This window comes from Macaca thibetana, chromosome 6 (genome assembly GCF_024542745.1).
Source record: "Macaca thibetana thibetana isolate TM-01 chromosome 6, ASM2454274v1, whole genome shotgun sequence".
NCBI classification, from domain to species: Eukaryota; Metazoa; Chordata; class Mammalia; order Primates; family Cercopithecidae; genus Macaca; species Macaca thibetana.
Genome location: NC_065583.1, coordinates 84290649 through 84301661, shown reverse-complemented (window position 1 = coordinate 84301661; position 11013 = coordinate 84290649). Strand labels below are relative to the sequence as shown.

The following is an 11013-nucleotide window of genomic DNA, read 5'->3' as shown; positions in this document are numbered from 1 at the left end:
CCTTTTGTTGAAGTGAAAAGTAGTATAATAGGCCGGCCAGGCTTAAAATGAGTTATTTAATCTCTCTTCAACTTTCTCATGATGCCTTATTTTCATAACCATTTGTAATCAGAGCACTTCAGAAGCAGCACAAAATGAGTAACTTGCTCCCAGGACCCCATTTTTACTTTTCGTAAAGGGAAAATACATCCTCATGTACGTGTGAAAATAATCAGAAAAGACGCATACAAAATGTAAACCATTTGAATTAAACGTGTATGTCTGTTTGCTTCTCCGTATTTTCTACGGTAGTCGTGTTTTGCTTGTATCATAAAATCAAAGCTTATTCAGGGAAAATAAGCATGCTGAGGTACACACGGCTAATTTTGTTTTTCTTCTAATTCTGTTCTAGAAATTGAAGCCAAGGAAGCTTGTGATTGGCTATGGGCAACTGGTTTCCCCCAGTATGCACAACTTTATGAAGATAAGCTGGGAATGCCATTTTTTAAAAGTTGGCATAATCGTAATCCTTTGTTCGCGAACATTACTGATCTGTGACTTATTTTCAGCAGTTTTATAGTTTAAACGTTTTATTTAAAAAAAAAAAATGTAGTAAGCATGCAAGACCCCCACCACTGAAAACAAAAACTAGCACCTTGATAACACGCCCATGCCACTCCCCCGTCTGCCGCCTGCCACTCCCCCATCTGCCACTCCCTGCCTAAAGTAATCAGCATCCTGAAGACTATCATTTTCTTCCTTTTTTTATATATAATTCTATTGCATTTCCTGAAAAGTACATTTTTACAAAGTTATTTTTACCTTTATAAAGAGGGTACTGTGCTGTATGTAATCTCTTGGGGTTTTTATTTTTCACTTCATATTGTATTGTTAAGATTCTTCTGCCCCGCGCGGTGGCTCAAGCCTGTAATCCCAGCACTTTGGGAGGCCGAGACGGGCGGATCACGAGGTCAGGAGATCAAGACCATCCTGGCTAACACGGTGAAACCCCGTCTCTACTAAAAAATACAAAAAACTAGTTGGGCGAGGTGGCGGGCGTCTGTAGTCCCAGCTACTCGGGAGGCTGAGGTAGGAGAATGGCGTAAACCCGGGAGGCGGAGCTTGCAGTGAGCTGAGATCCGGCCACTGCACTCCAGCCCGGGGCGACAGAGCGACCCTCCCTCTCAAAAAAAAAAAAAAAAAAAAAAAAAAAAAGATTCTTCTATACTGTATGGCCTGTTACTCATTTGCTTTGGCTCCTGTGTAATACACCATTGTGTATTACACAAGAAACCACAGTTTATTCACATCCACACTCTGGTTGGCAGGTATTTTGGCTTTCTCTGTTTTGCTTTTATAAGCTGTGCTGTTGTGAACATTCTTGCATCTATCTTTTGTGGTACATGCATAATAATTCATCTCACTTCTATCCCTAGGAGCAGAATTACTGGGTAATAAAGAATATGTATGTTCAATTTTACAATGCAAGTTTTTCGAAAGTGCGTGTGCCGATTTTCACTCTTACCAATCTATGTATCCACATTCCCTCAACACTTGATATTGTCAGACTTTAATTTTTGCCAACCAAATGGATATAAAATGATGTACAGATTTTGACTGCCATTTCCCTAATCCTTAATGGTAAGAAGCATTTATTCATGTCACTTGGCCACATTTGTTTGCTCACATTATGCTTCTCTGCGTGATTTATAAGAGCTCTTTTTATTCTAAATGCTAATCTTTCATTGGTCATGTGTTGCAGATACCTTTCCCACCATTTGTAATTGGGCATCTCACTTTTCTCTAGGTCGTCTTTTAATGAATATTATGTTTTCTGTGGCATTCAGTTTTTCAATTGAGAAAAATGGTTAAAAAAAAAATATAGGATCTGGGCTGAATTCTTACCATCTCATTTTCTTAGCAGTGCCCCTGGGGATTTCTTGGATACTGAGATCATTCTCTCAGCTTCTGCATACCGTGGGGAGTGCTCATGCTCCATGCATGTCAAGATAAATGGGCTGTTCATTTATTTATTTGTTTGTTTTGAGACAGAGTCTTGCTCTGTCGCCCTGGCTGGAATACAGTGGTGCGATCTTGGCTCACTGCAACCTCTGCCTCCTGGGTTCAAGTGATTCACCTGCCTCAACCACCTGAGTAGCTGGGGTTACAGGTGTGTGCCACCATGCCCGGCTAATTTTTGTGTTTTTAGTAGAGCCAGGGTTTTACCATGTTGGCCAAGCTGGTCTTGAACTCCTGACCTCAGGTGATCCACCCACCTTGGCCTCCCAAAATGCTGGGATTACAGACATGAGCCACTACGCCTGGCCTAGGCTGCTCATTTAAGTGGGAGTTTCATTATTCTCTATATGAAGTCAGTTTAAAATAATTACAGCTATGAACTAATGCGTTTTATGGGTAACTTTCAAACAAAGGTTGGGTGAATAGTAAAGTGATTCTCAAGTTAGAATACCCGGTCTTCCTTATGCAGCCTAGATTGATTGTATGATATTTTTTTCCAAGAAGATGGATTCTGAATTGTTTTATTGTTGGACTGTGTAAAATATCTTAGTTTCTTCATTCCAGAGAATATTTCCAACCAATTTATTTTGATTAACTTGCATGCTTATTTTGGTGGAGTTGCTTGTCTTTCCTTTAGAGAGAAGTTTTAACCTGTTAACATTTAAAAGGGCTTTGGGGGAAGGGGGACCAGCATTCTATTGGATTTTCAATTCATAGCTCTACCGGAGACAAGGAAAGATAACTGCATTGGCAGTGACACCAAAGCGGCTGTCCTTTTGTTCTCCTATTTAGAAATTAAGTTTTCTTCAATTATGCTCATTTTTGGCATTGATTTGCTGCCAGGTAGCACTTTCTTATGATATGTATGTTTGCTAAGACCCAATTCCAGTCCCTGTGTCACTTCTTTCCTAATCCTAAACCACAGGGTGCATTTGCACAGGTTACATTTGGGGTCCCCTCATGTTCCCAAGTCTTTTGAAGCGTAAGCCTATTTTTGGGGAATACTGCGTATTGTTCTGGGCTGTCGCCTCCCCGTTTTTCCTGCCACCGTGTGCTGGGTGAGTACATACACCATACATGCCATACCAACCCACACATGTCCCCGTGTTTAGCTTGATTTGGGTACTTGGCAATTTATACTTCCTGCCTTTCAACCCACAGTGGAAGTTGAATTCAGAGAACGTCTTCTGTACATCAGTAAACTATCATCTTTTAAAAGCCAGTCCAGGCAAATAAAATTACTGATTTAATTCTTTCACTCCTCACTTGCATTTAATACCTACCAGATTTTTTTAAAAATTGTTAATTTGGATTAGAAAAGGAATCTGAAATATTGCTCTGTGTATACTAACTTAGAAATTCCTAAAATAATATAGTTACTTTCTCACATATAGGTAACAAGCATGTGAAAATTTCACTTTACATTTATACATCTGATGTTATACTGTGTAAATATTAAAAAATATTCCTTAATATCAGCTCTGTTATTTCATCTTGGTGTGTATTCACAGTGAAATACAGGCCAGGAATGGTGGCTTATGCCTGTCATCCCAGCACTTTGGGAGGCTGAGGTGGGAGGATCGCTTGAGGCCAGGAGTTCAAGGCCAACCTGGCCGACATAGTGAGACTGCATCTCTATTTTAAAAACTTAAAAACAAACAAACAAACAAACAAAAATGCAGTGTCACAACCTTCAAACAGTGTTACAACCTGTCTTGCTTCATTTAGTAATGCTCCAGTTTGCATTGACTATAAATCTTTCTATTTCCATTATAATGGTTCCACTAATCATTTGTCTAAGAGAGACTTGGTCTATAAATTAGTGAAGAAATGTAATTCTGTGATACTAAATTTTGTATATTCATAAATCTTTGGACTAGCCACTTCCTTGGTCTGCCTATATTATCATTTAGGGAACAATGTCGGTAATCCAACTCTAGCCTTCAGAAAATAAAGGATAGACTCTAAGTTTATATTCATTCTGATATATTATCTCTAGAAAATAGATTACTAAGAATAAGGAATTCTATATCATTCCATAAAACCAGTGATCATAAGAAATAATAAAAACATAATGAACAGTTATGTACCCACAAGAACTGAAACAGGACTAATTACCTGCATCTCCAAAACTGCTGACAGCCATGTTTATTCCGCTGTGTGGCATTAGCCATTTTGAAGGCCAAAGGGATGTTTTATTTTTTATTTATTTTTTTCAGACAGGGTCTCACTCTGTCATCCAGCCTGAAGTGCAATGGTATAATGAGAGTTCACTGCAGCCTCAAACTCTGGGGCTCAGGTGATCTTCCACCTCACCATCCCATGTAGCTGAGACCACAGGCGCATGCCACTGTGCCCAAAAAAAATTTTTTTAAATTTTTTTTGTAGAGACAGTGTCTCGCCATGCTGCCTAGGCTGGTCTCAAACTCCTGAGCTCAAATGATCTTCTCTCCTTGGCCTCCCAAAGTGCTGGGATTAGAGATGTGAGCCGCAGTGCCCAGCCAAAGAGAATTTTTTAGCTTGTGGTGATTCTAGTTTCCTGCTGTGATGACTGATTTCACCCAGGTCTGGTCCAAAGAGTTACCCCACACCGAGACACTCCTCCTCCTGGTACTGTAGTAGCATTCTACTGAGGAGGCCCATGATTTGCCCTCATAACTGGAACTCCAAGAGGGTGATAACTTGCCTTTATCCAGTGGCAATTTCAGAGCTGTTGTAAATTTCCACAGTGGCTACTTCCACTCTGCTTTTCTTGGGTATATTTACTTACCAAGGGATCTTTTTAGGCCGTCCGGAGAAAGGAATTCCTCCATTGAGTTGACTGTTTTCCCCCTCTGTGGTTTTCAGTTCTGATACAACTTCTTCATTGTCTTGAGAGAATGGAATGAACTCTTCTACAGATTAAAGGAGTTGAGATTCTGCTGTTCTATAGCAACTTTATAGCCAACCCTTTCTTTTTAGGGGAGTTATATCATTTCCTATGAAGCCATATTGCAGTGCTAATATTTGTTTTTAAAAAAGCCTATCTTGAATTCTCCTTAGCTCTTGATGCCACGTGAGTGGACTACATTCCATTTCCTACCACTTTTCATTGTTCTCTAGATCTTTCTGTGGCTCAGTTTTTCTTCTGTGACCTTTTCCCTGATCACACGTGAGCAAAGATACACACATACACACGGCCCAGCCACATTAAAAGGCAGCATTCTTCTGACAGTCATTGTGGCTTATATTATAATTTATACTGGAGGCTTATTGCCCGCTGGTTTGTTTAAGGGTATAACAATGTTCTGGGCCAGGCGAGGTGGCTCAAGCCTGTAATCTCAGCACTTTGGGAGAACGAGACGGGGGGATCACGAGGTCAGGAGATCGAGACCATCCTGGCTAACACGGTGAAACCCCCATCTCTACTAAAAAATACAAAAAACTAGCCAGGCGAGGTGGCGGGCGCCTGTAGTCCCAGCTACTCGGGAGGCTGAGGAGGAGAATGGCGTGAACCCGGGAGGCGGAGCTTGCAGTGAGCTGAGATCCGGCCACTGCACTCCAGCCTGGGCGACAGAGCGAGACTCCGTCTCAAAAAAACGAAACAAAACAAAACAAAAACCATGTTCTGAACCACTTCTTGACCAGAAGCAATATTTTGAGTTTCCACCACTTTAAAGGTGAAGGTCCTTTAGGACAGTGATGCAGGATTGGCTTGAATTGCCTTATTGTCCCGTAGAACTTGATGGGGAATGAGGCGCCCTACAGGAGGTGCTTAGTACAGTGCTGAAGAGTTTCTTCCCCGCTTTGGTAAACTTGGCTATTTGGCAAACTGGGTTATAGGCACTCAACAAATACATTTGTTTATTTTTCTTATAGATTTCTTGTTCCCCATCTATATTTCCTTGGTCAAGAGAGAGCATGATTTTTTGGACAGAGATGCCATTGAGGCTCTATGCAGGTAAATGGAGAGTGTTTTCCTTTTTTATTTTTTAAGAACACAGTACTTATCACTAAGATGGGCTTTGTTTGCTTTTGTTCTTGCTAATTGTGTTAGGTCTTTATTGGCAAGCCATATAGCGATCGTAGACCTTTTAATTAAAAATTAAGTAAAATATTGTTATTTAGTATTTCCATTAAAATAGCATCCACACTGTCCTAGGAAATACTCAAATAATAGCATTCCATATTTGATATGATATAATTGGTGTAACAAGTAACAACTCTAAGGTGGTTAGGAAACTTGGATTAAGGTTTCCTAAAAGGGTAGGATGGAAATTTAGCATGTTCAGAGGAATAAATGGGGGGTGGCGTATAAAGACAGGAGCATCGCTTGCATTCCAGGAAAGCTCCTCTCAACCTCTTCAGTTTTCCCTTGTATAAAATAATGATAGGATGAAATAAGGCTATAAAATAACTCAGCGTGGTCTTTAACATATAGGCAACAGGCAGTTAAATGATGTGAAATTGAATAAAACTGTCAGAAATTCTTGATGGTTGTGCTTTTGGGTCTTCAAGCTAAGAGGCAGCTTGTAGGTTTTAGTGAGGTGGAGGTAATAAAACCTGTAGCAGACAATGATGGGACGCTGATAATCCTTTCAAGCTCTTCATGACATTTTTCATCCTTTCTAATTTTTCTCAAAAACTAAAATCCCTAAAAGCTGAATTCCGGGGGAAAAAATTATACACAGACAAAATTCACATAGTTTGATTTGATTATGAAACTAAATAAGTATTATTTTAATTTCAGGGTTTTTCTGTTTTTGTTTTTGTTTCTGTTTTTTTTTGAGAAGGAGTTTCATTCTCGTTGCCCAGGCTGGAGTGCAATGGCGCGGTCTTGGCTCACTGCTACCTCCACCTCCCGGGTTCAAGTAAATCTCCTGCCTCAGCCTCCCAAGTAGCTGGGATTACAGGCGCCCACCATCACGCCCAGCTAATTTTTTGTATTTTTAGTAGAGGCTGGGTTTCACCATGTTGGCCGGGATGGTCTCAAACTCCTAACTTCAGGTAATTGACCTGCCTCAGCCTCCCAAAGTCCAGGGATTATAGGCGTGAGCCACCGCACCCAGCCTGTGTGTGTGTGTGTGTGTGTGTGTTTTGTTTTGTTTTGTTTTAAAGACAAGGTGTCACTCTGTCGCCCAGGCTGGAGTGCGGTGGCACAATCATGGTTCATGGCAGCCTTGACCTCCCAGCTACAGGTGATCCTCCCACTGCAGCCTCTGGAATAGCTGGGACTACAGATGCACACCACCATACCCAGCTAATTTTTGTATTTTTTGTAGAGATGCAGTCTTGCCATGTTGCTCAGGCTGGTCTTGAACTCCTGGGCTCAAGCAATCACCCATCTCGGCCTCCCAAAGTGCAGGGATTAAAGGAGTGAGCCACCACACCCCGTCTCAGTATTTTTTTTTTTTTAATTTGGAAAACTAATAAAACATCATGAAGGTAAAATGACATCCAGTATTTCTTTCCTCTTTGTAGACAAAGAAAGCAGTGGTAGTTCTGTTTTCTGCCTTTCTCATATAATACAGTGTTATTTGAAGCAGCCAAAGTAAGCAGTGGTTTGGGGCAGATAGATGGGATATTTAGAATAGTATACAGACTAGACTAGTTCTCATGGTTTAAGAGAGGGAAAAACAAAGAGTCCTCTTAACCACAGAAATACTGTCACTTTTCTAGTCCAATTAAATGACTGATAGAAATGTACAGGGTATGTACCCATTTTCTGAAAGAAAGCTAATTCCAAGAACTTCACTATGGAGTGTAATATCATAACTATGTCATTGGGAATGAAGAAAATGTCACAGATGCAGTTTCGGGAGGGGAAGGAGTCCGCATCTGGAATATGAACTACTCCAGACATTTTTTTAATGTTTTCATGCTTAGCTGTGGAGCAGAATTAATCTGTTTTCAATCCATCACTGGTGATCATGCATATGCATGAGGTCACTTCTGAGATGCATCTTAGGAAATATTTAAGCATTACGTCATTTCATACATTTTAAGCCAGTTAGAGAGTGGGTGCTCTGGACAGCAGCAATAGCTTAGGAATTCTTGGGTCGTAAAAATATCACTGCAGCATTTCAGTCCAAAGGGTCATGATTAAATTCTTGAATGCTTTCTCAGAATATCAGTTTGTGAAATGTTGTTTTCCATTTCTGGGAGAAAAAGCATCCTCTGTACTTTGCAATTTACACTGGCTCTGAGTACCTTTTGGGAAGCCACCTTTCTCTGGAGCAAATAAATCTGTGCTGCTAGATCTTTGGCAAAAAGAAAAGCCTAGAAGAAGCAGACTCTGCCAGATATGCTAGTTGGACTTCAGTTTTCTCTCCTGCATAGAATAACACCTCATAGGAAATGCAGTGATGGATGTCAGAGCACTTTAAAACTTAAATTATCAGGCCCAAATTTGGGTAAGTACAGAAAGGCCTAGGGTTGGATTTTCTTTTTTAAAAAAGGAAATTCTTCAGAACACAGTAATAGTCATCAACTGGTTTGTAATGGAAAACCCCAGGGCTCTTATCCCCAAGTTCACATAAATGGACTTTTCATGAAAATGATGCCCCTTTTGAGAGGCCTAAACAAATGTTCGGAAGAAAAGGGACCTCTATTGGGTGTATTTCAAGCACCTTCCTTTATTTTATTTATTTATTTATTTATTTATTTATTTATTTATTTATTTTTGAGATGGAGTCTCGCTCTGTCACCCAGGCTGGAGTGCAGTGGCGCAATCTTGACTCACTGTAACCTCCGCCTCCCAGGTTCAAGCAATTCTCTGCCTCAGCCCCCTAAGTAGCTGGGATTACAGGCACCCGCCACCAGGCCCAGCTAATTTTTCGTATATTTTTTTAGTAGAGATGGGGTTTTACCATATTGGCCGGGCTGGTCTTGAACTCCTGATCCACCCGCCTTGGCCTCCCAAAGTGCTGGGATTACAGGCGTGAGCCACTGCGCCCAGCCAGCACCTTTCTTTAAAACACATTACAAGTTCTGAGCTGTCAGCCGCATAATGTAGTTGAGATACTTGTTGTACTGATCATGTGATAGTCACTTCATTTGCTAGACCTGCCTCTTCCAAATACCTTTGGCCTATGGAATTCAAGGGCCAGCAAATAATGAAGCTACAGTATTATTTGAAATTTTGCCCTGTGATTTGGAAGTTCTCTCTAGACTGACAGACTTTTTATAGACTTTTGTCTTTGCCTTGTTGATATTTTCTGAACAGTTGATTTTAAATACATGTGGTAATATGGTTGCAGAAATTCAGCTTAAACATTTTACAAAATCTTTCCCGCCTACCTCCTCCTCTTGTACTGGACCATATTTTATGCAGGGATCTTATAAGCGATCTCATATATACTCTAGCATTATTCTTAGTTTAGAGTGTTCATGTACCTGTGACATTTACAGATCTTACAGCTCCTTTGGTCAAGAAGTAAGCAGGGGCTTCTTTTTCTACTCAGGGCAAGAAGACTTGTAGACTTAATGGGTTTTCTGAGAGCAATGACATTGTCTTAAACCAAAAGTTACAAGTGTGGGACTATAGGTTTTTTGGATTTAGATTGCTACCAGCATTTTTACATTCACTCTGCAAGGGGTTCATATATCTGCCCTTGGAGATACATGAGAGAAGTGGCTTGGAGAAGTGGCTTTGGCCTGATCTTGCTAGCTTTACTGTATAATGCAATTCCAGTGGTAAGGCCAAGATTATGAGAGCTATACTCAATAGTAATCCTGAAGGAGTGATTCACTTTGTCTTGAAGCATGTGCAGGTAGTATTGTGAACTATGATTCAGTACAAGGATACCTCTTGTGAAATGTTCTTTCTATTGCTTGCCTTTCTAAAGCTTCTAAAAACGATTCCAAATTGCTATTTTCCTTGGGAATTAAAAATGACTCCTTCTATAAACACAGCAAAGAATTATGTGTACTTTAAGTGACAGTTGTATAATGAAAAATAGATTTCCACACTGTCATCTGCAGTATGCACTTTGTTGTAGAGCAGCCTGTCAGATGCCTGAGCCATGCTCAGCAGCCCACCTTAGAGCAGATTTTAACTTTGTCACAATTTCTGGTCTGTTAAAAGGGAAGCATGTAGCCAGGCACAGTGGCTCACGCCTGTAATCCCAGCAATTTGGCAGGCCAAGATGGGAGACTCACTTGAGCCTCCAGGAGTTGGAGACCATCCTGGGCAACATGGCAAGACCTCATTTCTATAAAAAACAAAAAAAAATTAAGCAGGCATGATGGCGCATACCTGTAGTCCCAGCTACTTGGGAGGCTGAGGTGGGAGGATCCTGTGAGCCCAGGAGGTCCAGGCTCCAGGGAGCCATGATAGCACCATTGCATTCCAGCCTGAGTGACTCTATCTCAAAAAAAAAAAAAAAAGAAAGAAAGAAAAGGAAAGCCTGGGAGTAGCATATAATTTTTTTTAAAGCAATTGTACAGATTCCAAGAAAATATCTTTAAGAATTGTAACCATTTTTGTGAGAGTCTTACTTGGAAAATTGTTTCTTTCCCCCTTCTCGCTCTTCTCTTCTTTGTTTTTGGCCTGTTTTTACTTTGAATACAATGGGGCCCAGGTCCCCACCTGCTGTGCTTTTATCGGGGTTCCTGCAGCTCCATGCAGAGAAGCTCTTGAACCTTCGATAGGCCAGCCTTGTGCTCCTCCCTCTTCAGAGCAGGGTACAAGTTGCCCAGGAGATAAGAGGGACACATTCCTGTGGAGCCCAGCCTGGGAGGGTTCTTAGAGGGATGGGAAAGGCCCGGGTTTCTGGACAGATGGGTTATGAAACCAGCATTTCAGCCACTGTGTGAGGAATCCCTTAGGATATAAGTTGCTTTCATTTATTACTACCATTAATATTTATGTTAGAAAGGAACACAGATGGCTGGGCGCGGTGCCTCATGCCTGTCATCCTAGCACTTTGGGAGGCCGAGGTGAGTGGATTGCCTGAGCTCAGGAGATCGAGACCAGCCGGGCAACATGGCAAACCCCCACTTCTACTAAAAATACAAAAATTAGCTGGGCATGAT

The 11013-nt window shown here is 41.0% G+C and overlaps 1 pseudogene; it reads left to right on the top strand.

Annotated features, from left to right (window-relative positions):
* The first annotated feature begins 396 nt into the window (after nt 1–396).
* Nucleotides 397–11013, top strand: part of LOC126957476 (rho GTPase-activating protein 7-like) — a 31452-nt pseudogene continuing 20835 nt past the window's right edge.